The sequence below is a fragment of the Chinchilla lanigera genome, unplaced genomic scaffold, assembly GCF_000276665.1.
Source record: "Chinchilla lanigera isolate Chin_1 unplaced genomic scaffold, ChiLan1.0 scaffold00068, whole genome shotgun sequence".
In the NCBI taxonomy this organism is placed as follows: Eukaryota; Metazoa; Chordata; class Mammalia; order Rodentia; family Chinchillidae; genus Chinchilla; species Chinchilla lanigera.
The window spans coordinates 7575878-7593012 of record NW_004955469.1 but is presented as its reverse complement, the minus strand read 5'-3'; the positions used below and the strand labels follow the sequence as shown (position 1 = coordinate 7593012).

General features: G+C 39.1%; 1 protein-coding gene across 20 annotated transcripts in view; it reads left to right on the top strand.

The window, feature by feature from the left end:
• Positions 1-17135, top strand: part of Dtnb (dystrobrevin, beta) — a 368991-nt gene that overhangs the window by 178755 nt on the left and 173101 nt on the right. The gene's annotated exons all lie outside the window — the stretch shown is intronic.

Sequence of the window (17135 nt, the reverse complement as noted above, 5' to 3'; positions counted from 1 at the left end):
GGCTTTCTTGTAGGATCTGCAGTTTTGGAGTCCAGAAAGTCACATTTTCTCTGGTAGCCTTACAGCCACTGAATTTGTGAGATGTGCCCCTATTTCAGGGTCCTGTGTCCAACAGGCTCTGGCAGTGTCCACAGTGAGATGCGTCTTTGCTTGCGCTCATGGATAGGGAAGGTAATCAGGCCTCAGATCTGTGTTAGATGTAGGCTAGGAGGGAAAAGGTTCAGGTACTTAGTGCCAGTGGGCATTTTCAGATCCAGCTTTTTCTGAGTGCAGCGGGCTTCTTGCTGCAAGGGTGGGGCCATGTCTTTTCTGGCCTGAGGTTAAATGTCTCAGGGGATCTCTTTCTAGCCAGCTCTGTGTCCATAGCTGTTTCCCCATGGCTCTCTTCACTCAGTCACTATGGGAGCATAATCCTTGGAACCTTGAAGTGTTTCTTAGTCTTGAAGTGTTTTTTAGTTGTTCTGAGTCTCAGACTTAAATAATCAATCCCTTCCCCAAATGGCACCTGATTGAGGATTCTCTGTCAATCTACTGGATGGTCATGTTTTAGTTCCTCTCCTGTTGTTACCTGTTCTGTGGAAGTAGTCCCCTCGGGGCAAAATCCCAGGCTGTTTGTGCACTTCATAAAAGCCTTGGGCTCCAATGCCTGTTTCTCCCTGGATATCCCAGCCCTGGGTGCTTACCTTGTTTCTGGGGAACCTGGTTCCCTATGCCATGAGCCATGAGAGCTGAGGAGAGAGTTGATTGTTTCCTTTCTTTTTTCTTGTGAACCATCTGTTCAGCTTCTCTTTAGCTTCTAATTTTTTCTGTTAGCGCATTCCTGACCCAATGATCTGCTTCCCTTTTTTTGACAAGTTGTTATTTTCCAGTATCTGAATTTTGGATCTCAAAGAGGCTGAGTTTTGCTACTGAAAACCATTCCACTGTCCCCCTACCCAGGTCATAAATTTCTTAAAGTGATTGTTCTAATGGAAATATCTTATTTCTTCATCAATTTTGAAAGATGGTTTTGCAGAATTTATCAGTTTGGGTTAGAAGTTGTTGTTTTTCAGGGCTTGAAACACTTCACTGCAAGTTCTCCTTTCTTTTAAGGTTCTTTTTGAGAAGTCTGCTGTAACTCTAGTGTGTTTTCATTTTCCTTCATAAATGCATTGTTGCTTTTCTTTAAAGGCTTTTAATTCTATTTTTCTGTTCGATTTCTGGTATTTTGGCTGTGATGTGAAGAGGTACTTTTCGGATTGTGGCTATTAGAGCTTCTCTATGGCTTACTCATCTCTGTATTAAATTCTTTCCCCATCTTTGGAAAGTTTTGCAATTATTTCTGTAAACAGGTTTTTAAATGCTATTTATGTTATCTTCTGATTTTTCACTAATGCCAGTTAGTTTTAGATAAGTCTTCTTTGTGTCATCTAGCACCTGTTGGATCCATGACAACAGCCCTGAATTGTAGTTCTGACACTGCATTACATTGGTCACTTCTGTTGCCCATACTTTCAATACAATTTATAATCTCCTGAATTTCTGTTTGGTATCTTTTCATGGACTCTAATTCTTTTCTATTCTGTACATTCATGTATTATATCATGTATTAATTATATTGCTAGCTTTTTATTAGTGACTTCTGTAGGCCTGCTGATTGTTTTATTAGGTCCAAATTATCTATTTAGTTATATCTCCAAACACTTTATTGATTTTTAAAAATTTCCTCTGTTATCATTTCAAATTATTCAGTTAGGTACCTTTTGATTTTCTCTTCGTTGATGTTCATGGATCAGCTTTGAGGGAGTTGGCCGTTCAGAGGTGTTTTCAGAGGTGTTTTGTTGCCTTGTCTTCTTATGTTTCTATCTTTTTCTTTATTTGTGTGTATGTATGTGTATGTGTGCATGGACCTGCATGTGTGTGTATTGAGGCTTGTGGGTTGATTATAGTGGAAGATATAGTGCCAGCATGGAGACCTCTTTAGTTAGTGCCTGTTTTTTAGTGATGCACTCTGGGCTTGGCTAACTAGAGGTCTTTGATTCTATCCCAAGATCCAGCCACACTCTTTAATTTGAGAGGAGAAGCTATAGTATATTTGGCTTAGTACCCAGTTCTCTAGGAATGGGCTACATTATTGTTAATGACACCAAGGCAATCCAGGCATTGGCACACACAGAAATTTAATTAATAGCATCTCTGGGGATGGTGGTGCACGCCTGTAATCCCAGCACTCAGGAGGCTGAGGCAGGAGGATCATTGTGTGTTCAAGGCCACCCTGGGCTACAAAGTGAGCTGAAGGCCAGCCTGAACTGCATAGCAAGACCCTGTCTCAAAAAGACAAAAAAAAAAAAAAAAAAAAAGGAAAAAAGTTAATTGATAGCATCAACTGGGTCACCTTGACTATAGTAATAAAATCAGTAATGATAATAGCACCAAAGACAAAGTGGGTATTGACAATACCCTAAGGTCCATTAATTTACTACTCCTAACCATAGAAAAGAGATTTATTATCATACTATAAACACTAAGACAAAACAGATTTCCTTCATAAATGCATTGTTGCTTAAATCTGTGCATAGACCAGACAAAGATTCCTGTCTTCAGTAAACATCTAAATGTAACTTTACCCCTACTAATAATAGAACAGTACTTAATAGTAATAGTATGGAGTTAGCTATCTAAAGATTCAGAAAGCTTAATGCTTATACTAATAAAGATAGAGACGGTGGGGAACTAGAGAATGAGAATAGTAGAATTTGAAATCTTAAGCAGTGGAGGTTGAAAAGGAAGAAAAAAAGTGAGGTGAACGGCCTGTTGCTTGCTGCTGGGCATGGTGGTGCATGCCTGTAATCCCAGCAGTTGGATAGCTGAGGCAATTAATAGTATTAGATAATAGTAACAGCAAAAAATGAACAAGAAAAAGAATAGGAAAAAATAGCAAAATAAAGGGGGGAAAAAGAAAAACAAGAATGGAAAACAAATGCTAATAGCAGAAAAGGCAAAAGAAAATAAAGAGTGAATGAACCCTAAACCCCAAAAAACCAATGAAGGGGAAAAAAACAAGAAAAAAATTTTTGAGTCAGTTGAAAATTCCTCTGTGTTTTTGAATGAGTGGTTTTTTTCCAGTAGCTGCAGTCTTAGAATCGAGCAAGTCATGATTTTTCTCTGCTTAGTTTTGCAGTCTATGGATTTGTCAGATGCCCTGTTTGTAGAAGGCAGAGGCCCTCTGTTTGTACACCCAAGACTGTGGCAACCCTACAAGCCAATGTATATAATTGCTCACATTGATAGATGTGAAAAGCCATCAGTTCTCCTTTCTCTGCTAGATCTGGGCACATTTAGTCCATTTAGTTTACTTTTAATTTAAAAATGCCTTAATACTATGTCTTAGATTGTGTTCTTCCATTCATTCATTCAGAAGATATTTTTTGACCACCTGTGTGTGCCAGGCAACATAATAGGCACATGGATAAATCTGTGCATAGACCAGACAAAGATTCCTGTCTTTGTAGAGCTTAAGTTTTAAAGAGTATGAAAGAGACCGCTAGTGCTTGCTAACGTCACTGTGTTCTAGACATCTGGACTATGCTTCATAGCCCTCTTTAGGTGAGACTAGGTGAATTGTCATTAGTGAAATGTGCACAGGGTGCCATGTGTCTTACCAGTACAAGATAGTGATTTGTAAAGTTCCTTGTCTGTTTCTTTAATTGGAGAAATTCCACTAAGACCCAGGGGAGAGTGAAGCCACAAAGTAGACTGTATCCTTGAATGATGAATAGGGAAGAATATCTGTCAACCTGCTTGATAGGTATGGGGGCATGATAAAAACTTTGTGATAAGTGCAGTTTTAGCTTTTGCTGCACTAGCTAGTATTAGAAGTGGAATCTGTTAACACCTTAAAGTTTGTGCCGTTGACTTATCAGTGGTTTGCCACACTGATAAGGAAACTCATTCTGGAGGCAGGGCAAGACAGAAAGCCATACTATGTAGTGGTAACCAGTGTGGTAAGTTTGTCATCTGCAGTAGCTTGGAAGGCAACCTCACCAGCTGAACTCTGTCTAGATAGAACATTGTGAAGGATCAGAGTGTGAGACATTAAGTAAGATACTACAAGAAGCTACTGGAAAGAATTGGCTAGTCTGCAGGCAAAAAAGGAAAAGGAATCAAGAAAGTTCTGACACTTGGGGTATTGAAAGGAAGAACAGGCTGCTTCTAGGCTCTAGAGAGTAAGAAATAAGAGTTGAACAATCTGGAAGAAAGGAAGGCCCAGGAAACTCTCAATTAAAAAGGTGACTAGGCCTGTGACAAAGATTAGATTAAAGGTATGAGTTCTTGTTCTCAGCTGCCTGTCAGCATCAGCTTGATCCTACCTGCAGAACTTCTGATTTATTGCTGGTATCTGAGAAACCTGGATATAGATGGTTTCTCAAAGTTCCCTAAGTGATTCTATTGCAGCCAAAATTGGGACCTTGTTTCATATGTCCTGTAGGTGGCTTCTCTTAGTTAAAACCAAGAGACGTGGTAGCAAACATCTGTGTGATTCCTGGCACATGGGACTGATAGGAAACAAATAGTTTCACGTTTTCAAGGGGATGCTAAGTTTTCAAGGGAATTAGACTGAAATAGTCCATGAGCGTGTACCAAACAAGCCTTTGACTAGTAGAGCTGTACAACCACTTTAGAAAAACCCACATCTGGCTCTGGCAGGATATGTTGGTATGTGGAAGAGTTTTTTCAGCCCCGAGAAGCATGACAGAGTCCACTTGGGTAAGGAGAATGTTGGGCAAAGAGGAAACTCCTATCCCTGTCCCACCATCATATATTGGGAGTGGGAAAAGAAGGTACAGATGCCTTGCCTTTTTAGTTCATAGGTGGCATCATAAGGAGTTACCTGTAGTCCTGGCATTATAAGGAGTTACTTGTGGTCTGACTGTGCCACATCCAGAGATCCTGGACACGCTGGCTGGGTAGACCACAGGTTTTCTCACTGGGTGTGTGTGATGTGGTGGGAAGAGTTGAGTGTGTTCTATGCATTAAAAAAGGGAGCAGAGGTAACTGGTGATTGAAGTGCTCACTAAGGTCCATTTTCCTTTTTCTTTCAGGGTATATAACTAGATTGTATAATCCATCATCCTTGAGGCCAGATAGGACCGTATAATTGGTTCTCAGAAATGGAATTTTTGGAAGTAGTATACTTATTACTTCATAGCCAAGCCACTTTAAAGTGGATGTACCTTCTCCATCATTTGTTTACCCTCCCCCTGCCAATATTCATTGGTCAAATGGAAAGATTTTCAGAGGTACTAGCTGGAGCAGAAACTTTCAATGGAAGGAGGCTGGGGACCCAAATGGATGGAATGGAGCTCTATTGTCAATCTATCTAGGACTCTGTATGAGCAAAAAATGAGGAAGATGAAGAGTATATGAGTGAGGAGATTTGAGACTCAGTACAGAAGGCATAGAGGCTTTGTTTAGAAAGTGAGAGACTTGAGCAAAGACTTAGATGTCTGCCAGCATCTGGGAAAGAGCAGGAGTGTATTACGAATTCAGAGAAGAATGAAGCCAATGTGGCCTGAGTAGAATGAGGGGTAGATTGCAGGAGAGGAGGTAAAGGCCTTAACAAGTTCTTTGTTGGCCATCCTAAGGACTTCAATCCTGAGTGAAATGTGTACTCTGTTAAGGGTTTTGAGTAGAAGAAAAACAGTTTAATTTGTATAAAGGTCATGTTAAGAATAGAAAAAAAGAGAAAAGCAGACCATTTAGGAGAGCTTATTGCAGTAATTACAACAATAAAATGATTAAATCAAATATGGTACAATAGCATCAATAGAGGTAGTAAAGAAGGAGGGATTAGAGTGTTCTATAAATCAGTGTAATGGGTTGAATGTGGCTTTTAAGAGGAGAGGACTCAAAGGAGATGCTAAGATTTAACTGAAAGGATGGAATTGCCACTGTGGATAGAGCAAGGCTAAGGGACAGGGTCAGGTTCAGTTTTGGCAGTGTTGAATTTAAGTTGCTTAGTAGGTAACTGTCCATATAGAGTTGTTAAGGAGGCCACTGCCTATGAGTTGAGAGTTTAAGAGAGAAATCTGAGATAGAAGTATAAATTTGGGAGTCACTGGCATGTATTTAATGCCATAAGACTGGATAACACTGGAAGAATGACTGGAGACAGAGAAGAGGAAAGAACCAAGAAATGACCTCTGGAGCTCAGATAGCTGAAGACCAGGAGACTGTAGTGGTCTGGAAAACAAAGTATTTTGAGGAGGAAGCAATCAGCTGTGTCAAATACCATTGATTGTCAGATAAGAAGACAGGGCTTTTGTCCAGCAGGGGGGAGATTGTCACAGTAAGACCAGCTTCAGCTTCTGTGGGATGGTGGGGACCAAAAATAAGTAGGTTAAAGTAGGTTCGAAAAGGAAAGGGGAAAGATGGAGACAGCAAGTAACAGACATTTCTTCCAGTGAATAATGATTTCAAACACTATTTCGCTAGCAGTTTTTATTGGGATTTTAGAGGACCTATTAATCCCACTTCTCTTCCCCACCCAAGACTGTAGCCAGGAGTTAGGCAGAAGGCAGTCTCTTTGAGAGAGATTTCAATTGTAAGGAAACAGTGGACTTGGCAGTAGGTTCTGAATTGAGCACACCCCGCCCAGCTGCTGGCCTTTCCAGCAGGGAGCAGACCCGAAAGCGTATGGCTTTCAGTGCTCTCTTCAGAGTTAGCCAATTCGGAGAAAAAAGGGAAAGGAAGAGGCTGTGCTAGGCGTGCTCACTTCTTTCTTCTCTCAAATCAACCAGTCTGTTTAGAAGAGTAAGTGAGGGGCAGAGAGGTCCATCTGTGTGGGAATGGAAGAGTGGGTGGTGTAACTCTACCAGTTTTTATATTCAAACCTGCAGTGACACATTCATTGTCTTCCTTAGGCTGTAACATAAAATGCCAATCACTTGATCACAGCCATGGATTTTGGAGGAGGAACTTGGACAGGGTTGGCCATCTCTGTTCCATGCTGTGTGGGGCCTTAGCTGGGATGACTAAGACACGAGGGTGGGGGGTGTGACCCGACAGACCAGAGGTTCCTTCAGTCTTGTGTCTGCTGACTGCCCTGGAATGGTGAGAAGGCTGAGCTCAGGACAGTCACCTCAGGGCTTGGTCCTGTATTTTAGGAGAGAGCATCTGTAGCAAAGGCATTTTGAAAGAAGCCATGCAGGATGTTGGCAGAACTGCTTTCTCACTTTACAGGAAGGTGTGCAGCATCACATCTGTCATGTCCTGTGGTGTCAGAAGTCACTGAGGCCATCCAGAATGAAGAAAGTAGGACTGGACTTCAGCTCATGGCCTGAGTGGTGGTCTCGCAAGGGTAGCATCACAGTGGAGCCTGGGTGATGGAAAGCCTGTTGCAGTTATCTCTTGGCACAACATGTTTGGGAAAGTCTGCCACACCCGGGAATCTGAGCCTTGTGATGTGAGCAGGGTTACCATTTAAGTGGCTAATTTAGCCACAGAAATTTTCTTGTTTTTCTACTAAATTATACTTTTTAAAGGAGCCCTTTATTAACACAGTTTAGCTTAATATTTAGTAGGATTTTTGTTACCATCTTTAAGTGATTTTGATTTGGAGGAGGAATTTCAATGAAGTATTTCAGATATAGTTGTATTTTATTTTAAAATCACTGTTAAAGATCTACAACCCTAGCCTTCCTTTTTGTTGGTCTGGACATACTTTTCTGATTTACCTTCCAGTCAATTCTCCCTCCCCTCCCCTCCTCGTCCCTCATCCCTTGTCCCTCCCCTCCCCTCCGCTTCCTCTCTTTTCCATTTTGTCTCTTTGGCTCTCCCTTTCTCATTCTTCTTTGCCCCTCCACTTTTCTCTCCCCTCCCCTCTCCGCATTGTGTTACATATACAGAATAAAAATTTACTCTTTTTAGGTATACATTTCAGTGGCAATAAACGTTGTAGAGCTGTCATTAGCATCCATCTTTTTTTTTTTTTTTTTTTTTTTGTCTTTTCTTGAGACAGGGTCTGTATGCAGTTCAGGCTGGCCTTGAGCTTACTTTGTAGTCCAGGCTGGTCTCAAACTCACAATAATCCTCCTGCCTCAGCCTCCTGAGTGCTGGGATTACAAGTGTTCACCACCACGCCTGGCCTAGCATCCATCTTAGAACTTTTTCATTTCCCTAAACTGAAACTCTTAAACTAGAAATACATATTCCCTGCTTTTCCACCTCCCATTCATACCTGGTTTTCACTTTAGAGATCAGTCTGATTCCTACTTAGTTACCCCATGCAGGGAGTGTGTATGTGTGTTTATTTATACAAATGTACTTGTACCACAAACAGTTTTTTAGTAGCATGGTGGTAGTTGTAAAAGGTGAAAGATTTATTCGATCTGAAGAGAAACCAGAGTGCATGGTGGTAGTTGTATAACTGCTTGATGATATAAAAACTTCACTTTCCTTTCCAGCAGATGGCAGACTCCACCTCTGAACAGTGTTATGTATCCCATTCAAAATCTATAAATGCAAAAGGAAGTACTTTGGACTTAATCATTTTTGTTAAACAAATATTACTGCTGTATTATTCTAAATGTTAATGAGCAGTTCATATATGTATGGTATAGTGTTTTTTGTCATTAGTCCTGGCAAAATTAAACTTTTTATTGTAAGGAGTCAGAGTAAATTATGTTCTTACAGGCCTGGAATAGTAAAGGAGTGTTGTGTCTTTGTCAAAAGCAATATTTAAGACCAGGCTTGGTGGTGCACGCCTGTAATCCTAGCACTCGGGAGGCTGAGGCAGGAGGATCGTTGCAAGTTCAAGGCCAGCCTAGGCTACAAAGTGAGCTCAAGGCCATCCTGAACTGCATAGCGAGACCCTGTTTCAAAAAGACAAAAAAAAAAAAAAAAAGGCAATATTTAATTTTCATTTGACTAGCTTCTGCTTCTCACATCTCTGGAATTCTGAAAGTTAATATATATTTGATGAGAAAAATGTGTCTTTATTGGCCATACTTTTGTCCAGTTTCAGATAGCCACATGTAACTGCTTTGTACATAGGATATAAGTAGGCAGGATGATGATTATTTTTTAAGCACAAGACAGTGTCCCTCAACTTGGAGCAAACAGGAGGTGAGGCTGCCTACAGGCCTGTGCCATGTGGCCATGTAGCCAGTTTTCATTGTAGACATAAACTTTCTTCCAGCCCAGCCAGTGTGCACCTCTCTACTTTCTTCTTCTATAGCCTGCCAGAGAAGCACTGCTGTTGAAGGCTTCCCTGGTTAAGTCAAGCCCAACAGGCTTATATAACACAGTGTAATCAAAAGTGAATAGCTTATATTCCCAAATTCTGCCCACCCTCCAACGGGAAGTGATTACACAAGGATGAGGGTTATTGAGGGCTAATTTAGAATTTGGTCTCCTTATCAACTTTCTACTTTCATAATATTACATCATATATCTCTGACAAGATTCTTCTTTGAGGCTTATGCCGCTTAGCTCTATCACCGTCCTTTTTTTCTAATTACAGTTACTTGCTGACCTTATGGTCAGATGGATTGGTACCATACTAGATTCATGGTCGCCTTGTGGGAGATTTTTATGTCTGTGTAGTTGAAGCTTTTAACACCTTGGCCATGTAGTTTTTGACTTCCTCAGTTCTGATGATCTTCTCTACTGAACCTCAAACATTTACAACCACAGTTATACCTTAGACGTATTCACTACCTTTTAGTGTTTGAGACATCCTATTCTCTGTGGACAACCTGTTATCATTGCATTCAATTTGTTCAACTATTTCCACCAAGGTCATTCTTCAATCTTTTACCATTTCTAAAATAGTAGCCTGTCTGCTTTCTCTTTGTCCATCGTTCTTCTCTCTTCACCTCTTTTTATCCCTTTTAGATATGGCCATTCCTGTACTGTGAACCTCCTTGTACTATGATTTTCTTTATTCATCTCTCTTACAACCAGATTCATGAATGAACTAGTCTATCTGCTTTCTCTCAGGTATTTATGAAGAAAGCTATGTAATAGAGCAGATCAGTATGTATTACCATACGTTTGCATTCCCTAGCTTCAAATTGGCCCTCAGCATTGTAGTCCGATTACATTTCTTTGGTACCTTATTTTCTCTTTCTTTACAGTGGTCAGTTAATGTTCCCACTTTTTTCAGAGTCTGCCACAACTCATCTTTCCCTTTCAGTAAAAGACTTACATTCTTATTACTGAGAAAAAGTCATTAAACAGGTGCTTCCTTAACTTTCTGCTGTGAAGTTTATTCATTTGTTCCCATACTCTTCAACAAATTCTTGTTTTAGGTACCTGACATGTAGCAAACACTGTTGTACGTGTTGGGGTTACCAAGAAGAAGCTAGAACAAAGTCTGTGCCCTCATGAAGTTCCCATTGAAGATAATCAGTTGATAAAAACATATAAGAACACAGCTAGGCATGGTGGTGTACGCCTGTAATCCCAGCACTCAGGAGGCTGAGGCAGGAGGATTGCTGTGAGTTCAAGGCTAACCTGGGCTACATAGTGAGTTTAAGGCCAGCCTGAGCTGTGAGACCCTATCTCAAAAAACAAAAACAAAGCAAAACAATGCAAGACCAGAAGCTCTAAAACAAATGAACAAAGAAGATACCAAGTGATAATAAATTCTACATAGAGAAATAAAATGTAATGGTAACTACTAAAGATGACTGAATACTTAAGATATAATAATACAGTCAATAAACGATTGACACTAAATTGGGGAAATAGAAAATGAGAAGATACTATAACAGGACTGTAACAAAATCTATAACAGAAATCTTCCCACAGAAAAGGCAAGGCTAGGTGGTTTAGTTGGTGAATTCTAAACATTTATAGAATTACTACCAACCGTTCACAACTTTTCCAGAGTAGAGAACACTTCCCAACTCATTCTGTGAGGCCAGTGTAATCTGACATCAAAACTTAAAAAAAGAATAGATATAAAAAGAAAGCTATAGACTAATATTTGTTATAAATTTAGATGCAAAACCCCTCAACAGAATATTAAGAATTTGAATTCAGCAACATATAAAAACTGCTGTATAACCTTACCAAGAGGGAATTGCCTCAGGTATGCAAAGTTGGTTCATTTTGCAAAAATCAGTGTGATGCACTGTATAAATAGAACAATAGATGAAAAGAATACATGCGTGTTAGTCACTTTCCTGGGACAAAATACCTGACACAATTTAAAGAGTAAAAGCTTTATTTTGGCTCACAGTTTCAGAGGATTCAGTCCCTTTCAGCTGGCTCCAAGGCAGAAACAGCATGGTGAAAGGACACACAGAGGAAAGCTGCTTGTGTCTTCGTAGCCAGGAAGCAGAGGGAGAAGGGAAGAGCCAGGGACAAGTCAGGTCATACATCTTCCAAACAGCCCCCAGCTCCTAATAGCACATTTAGCTGTGACCTCATGAATGGATGAATCCACTGATGAGTGTAGTGCCCCTTGATTCAATCATCTTCGAAAAGCCTCACCTCTGAGCATGAGACTTTTGTGGAATGTTTTAGAATTGAACCAGTGATTATCTCAAAAATGTGAAAACAGCACTTGGGCAAAACCTAATACTCTCTCATGATTTAAAAAAAATTCATCAAACTAGGAATAGAATAGAACTTCCTCTACATAATTAAGAACTTTGTGAAACACAGAACATCCTACTTAATGCTAAAAGTCTGAAAGGTTCCCTGCTAAAATCAAGACTAAGACTCTTGCCATTCAAGCCAGGTGTGGTGATGCACGCCTGTAATCCCAGTACTCAGGAGGCTGAGGAAGGAGGATCACTGTGAGTTCAAGGCCAAACTGGGCTACAAAGTTAGCTCAAGGCCAGCCTGAACTGTGTAGTGCAACCCTGTCACAAAAAGACCAAAAAAAAAAAAAGGACTTGCCATTTTGATTCAACATTGTACCAAAGGTCTAGCCAGGGCAATTAAGCAAGAAAAACAATGAAAGTGCATCCATATTGGAAACAAGTAAAACTACATCTGTCTGCAAATGACACACCAAAATCTATTAGAGTTAATAACTAAGTTGAGCAATGTTGGGGAACACAAAATTGGTGTACAAAAATGAGTTATTTCTATACACTGGCAATGAGCAATATGAAAATGAAACTAAGAAAAGAATTTCATGTACAGTAGTATCATAAAGAATAAAATAGGACAGGCATAGTAGCATGTGCCTGTAATCCCAGCTTTTGGGAGACTGAGGCACAAGAACTGTGATACATAGTAAGTTCTATGTAATAGCAAGACCCTATCTCAAAAACACAAAACAAAAAAGGAATAAATTTAACCAAAGAAGTACTTATACACTAAGAATACAAAATATCATAGTAAAAATTAAAGAAGACCTAAGGAAATGAAAGGATACACTACACTCGTGGGTTAGACATCTTAATACTTTTAAAATGGTACTTCTTCCTAATCGATCTGCACATTCATTACAATCCCTTTTGAAAATCTTCGCTGCTCTTTTGTGTATGAGCCTATAAATTGTTCTTAAATTTCATATGGAATACAGGGGACCCCAAGTTGCCAAAATAACCTTGGAAAAGAGTTTTTCCTTACACAACAAAGTTGGAGAATTCACACTTCTAGATTTCAAAACTTATTTCAAAGGCCAGCCTGAACTGCATAGAGAGACAACACTGGCATGAAAAATAATAGAGTAGAATGGAGTAGAATTGAAAATCCAAAAATAAACCCTTACGTTTATTGTTTTTCTTTTGTTTTTTCTCCAGTACCGGGAACCGAACTCACGACCTTGCACTTGTCAGGCAGGTGCTTTTGCCGCTGAGCTAAATCCCCAGCCCCCCTTACATTTATTGTGATTAATTTTTTTTTCAATAAGGATAACAAAACAATTCAATGGGGCAAACAGTAGTCTTCCCGAAATACGGTGCTAGGACAGCTGGATGGCCACATGCGACAGGGTGAATTTGGACTTCTTTCCATGTGCAGTTCTAAAAAATTAACTCAGAAGCTTTACAGAGCCCTAAATGTAAGAGCTAAAACTATGCACCTTTTAGAACATGTAGGTATAAGTTCTCATGACCTGATTTGGACAACTCCTTCTTAAATATAACACCTACAGTATAAACACCAAAAGAAAGAAAAGATGTGTTGGACTTCATCAGAATTGAAAAACTTTGGTTTTTAAAGGATACCATTAAGAAAGCCAAAAAGAACCCACTGAATAGGAGAAACTAATTGTAAGCTATGTATCTAACAAGGGAATTGTATCCAGAATTACAACGAAACTCTTAAAACTCAACAGGAACAACTAAAAAACCCCCTAAACAACTGAAAATAAAAATGATCAAAGAGAAAGAAGAATGGTGACTACCAGAGCCCCTAAGGAGGAGGAAAAGGAGAATTATTCTTTAATGGCCAAGAGTTTTAATCTTGCAAGATGAAAAAGTTCAGGGTTCTGTTTCGTAACAGGTGGCTATACTTACTACAGTTGATTTGTACACTTAAAAGTAAATTTATGTTACGTGGTTTTTACCACAATAAAAATATAAATAAATGTGGGGGGAAAGATAGGCAAAGCATCTAAATACACACTTCTTCCAAGAAGACATATATATGGCCAATACATACATAAAAAGATGCTTTGCATAATTAGTCACTAGGGAAATGCAAATAAAAAACACATGAGATGCCACTTCACAGTCACAAGGATGACTAAAATAAAAAAGACTGACAATAACAAGTGTTGACAAGGATGTGGAGAAATTGGACCCCTCCTATCTTGCTGGTGGCAATGGAAAAAATGTACAGCCACATTAGAAAACAGCAGGTCCTCAACATGTTAAATAGTTGCCACGTGATCCAACAATTTTAATTCTAAACATATACTCTTGAGAATTAAAAGTATGTGTCTGTACAGCAGTAGGGTTTTGAGATTTGAGAATTAGTAGAGGTGGGGTTATGTGAGGAGATTAGAGTCATACTGGATGAGTGCTTCATTTACTCAGGGACTTCCTCTGAAATTATGGGCTTTCTGGCACCATCTGAGGGCACAGGCTAGAGACAGTCTGAGAGCATTAACAGCATGGGATGTTTTCCCTATTGCTCTTTTCAGTCATCTGGAGCATTGCTCAGTTCTGCTATGGTGTTTGACCTCACTTTATTCTTTCTGCTTTTTTACCTCACTTTATTCTTAAACCCATTTACAGCTGCAAAAGTGCAGAGTTTGAAAACAGAACATTTGAAATGGGCTAGCTGTTTTAAAAGATGGATGCTTATCAAAGAGAGAATTGGTGTATAACTTTTGAAACAATCAGGCATTTTTTTCAGCTGTAGCCTAACTATTCTTAGAGCAAAGAGATGACAGGAAGGCTTTGCCTTTGCAAGGAATTGTAGCTGAAACTAAGCAGTTCTTCCAATAAGCAATATTCTCTAGCTTCATCACTTAGCCACAGACCTTTCCTCAGTGTTAGATCTTTTTTGATTCTTACAGGTGCCATCAGCACTGAACTGGAGAGTGTGCAACCTACTTCCATGTTTGAGGAAGATCAACCTTGTGAATTGCTTTGTCTGCATTTTCTCAAATACCTCAGGGATTACCTAGGACACAGATTTGCACAGATCTACAGATACAGAGTTAGGGTAGAACTCTTTCTCTGAATAAGTTTAGTGAGTGTGTGTTGTGTATTCATTACATTTTACCTCCATTTAGTGACTGTGGAATGTCCAATTATAAAATGATCATGTGTTATTTACTGATGAAACCTTTGGTTCACCTTCGATAAAGTAGATGCACATTTTCCCAGGCTTTCCTCCTAAGCTATCTTCTCTATCAGCATCTTCTCCCTGAATTTTGTCATACTGTTTCAGGCTTTAAGCTTCCCACCCTGCTGATAAATTTGTGCAGTTCTTAATTCCAGTCTGTGCAATTTATCTAGCTTATAGTTCCTGTATGCATTCATCTTGTGGACATTTCTATCCTGAAGTCTCACTGAATAAATATTTTATCAGTATTTATTTCTCATAATTTTTCAGTTCATTTTCTTGGAGTTTTAGGTAGATAAATATATCACCTCTAGGAAACAATAACTGAATAACTTTCTGATTTTTTTCTATTTTCTTCTTTGTATTTTTGAGAACTTCTAAATCAGGTCTCCTAAAACTTCCTGAAATGGAGCATCTGCATTGCTTGTTAAATAAAGTTCCCAGTTTCCACTCCTGGGAATCTTTTCTTAATAGGTCTGGGTTGAGGCAAAGGAGTCTGCTTTGTTTTGTTTTAAAACAAGTGCCTAGGAACTTTGGAAAACACTGTCACAGCAGTGCTGAATAACAGCAACTATGGTATTCTTCTGCTGACTTTATATGTCTGTACTACATACAATATTGCTTGACTGCCAGCTTGTTCATATCTTGACCTGTGTCGGTGTTTGTTACAGCCCAGATGTGGTCATATAGCAGGCAGCCTAAGCCAGACAGAGAGCTTTCTGTGCTGATATTTATTTAGTGAACTTGATGCCTGTGACAGTGGATGCCATACACAGAAGCACATGGGAGGTCCCCTGCCTTTCCAGCCTTCATCCTCAGCCTTTTCTTGGCACCTGGCTACCTGGGAGTCGACTTCCATAGTACTTGTGTAATCTTTTCCTTTTTGTTTTAGCTGGCTGTACTTTTTGTCTGCCCAAAGCTGAGGTGCAGGCCAAACTCCTTCCTAGTTCTCTCTTCCCTGCAATCTATGAGTACATTTGATTGCCCAGCATCTGCTACTAAAAGCAGCTTCCCAAATAAAGCACACTAAAGCTTTATCTTACAGAGTAATATTTTTAAAGCTTTTATGTTGTTTTTGACCTGGGATATGTATCTTTCAGTCACAGCTAGCACTACAGCAGTGAAACTATTTGCCATTGCCTGATGCTGTATTCTCTTACTTTTATGTTTTTAAATCTCCTACTCTACCTGCCTTTTATCTCCCCTCCTCCCTATCTTCCCAGTTTTACCCATACTAACCTTTGCATGTCCTTTAAGAGTTAGCTCAATGGTTGCTTCTTTTCCTGCTGTAGCACATTGAATATCTCTTCAGAGCTCTGCTCACACCATTAAAATCATTTCTGTATAATCCACTCATCTATATGTATATTCCATTTGATCACTAGTTCTTAGTATGTTGCAAGCTACCATATACCAATAGCCTAGTGGCCAAATTGTGTTTATTTAAAAACTTTATGAAAATTGGCATTTCTTTTTCCAATTTTAAATTACTAATACCCATGAATATGTTCATTTTAGGCTCACCTCACTTGCAAAAAAATGTAAGACATTGATAATACTCAATTTTGGCAAGGATGTACAGGAGAAGGTTCTTGGTAGGAATGTAAATTCATACATTTGAAGGGCAGTATTTAAATTTCTTATAACCTTTGACCCAGCAGTTCTATATAGTTCTTCCAGAAAAACATTTGTAGGGTTTTGCTATGAGGGTGTCATCTCAACATTATTTGTGTTACAGAGAGAGAGGGAGAGAGAGAGGGAGGGAAGAAGAGAGTAAATATATCCAGCTGTAGTGAAAAAAAATTTTTTTTTTTAAATTTTAAAGAGTAAAAGAAGGATAACATAATAATAGGGGGGGCTTACCAAATTATAGACCAAGTGGTAGGAAATTATCAATGGTTATTGTTTTACATATTGTTATCTATAAGATAGTTTCTCAGGAAAACAAATAGACAAATGATAGTGAGTTACAGACAAAAGAGGTAGGAGATTATCAATAGTTGTTGTAGTATACTTAGGTATCTTCAAAGTGGCTTCTAAAGGATATAAATAAAACTATACATGAGTGACCTATTGAATAATCATTCAATAATTTTCAATGGTTGTTGTAGGAGACACATAATAATAAACATGGATCCATTTATGAAATAGGATAGGAACAATGCAAACATTACAGAGTTATAGATAGATTAGTAAGAAAATATCAATGACTGCTGTAATACGTAGTGGTATCTTCAAAGTGGTTTCTCAGGAAGACAGAGATACGCAAGAAGGATCTAACAAGTAGTTAACAGCCTAAAGGTTGTCAAAAATCAAGTGAGCCGTCTGGGGTGAAAGCCATTTTTTGTAGCGTTTTCTGTCCAGCCTCCCATCGCACTGGGACCCCACAACCA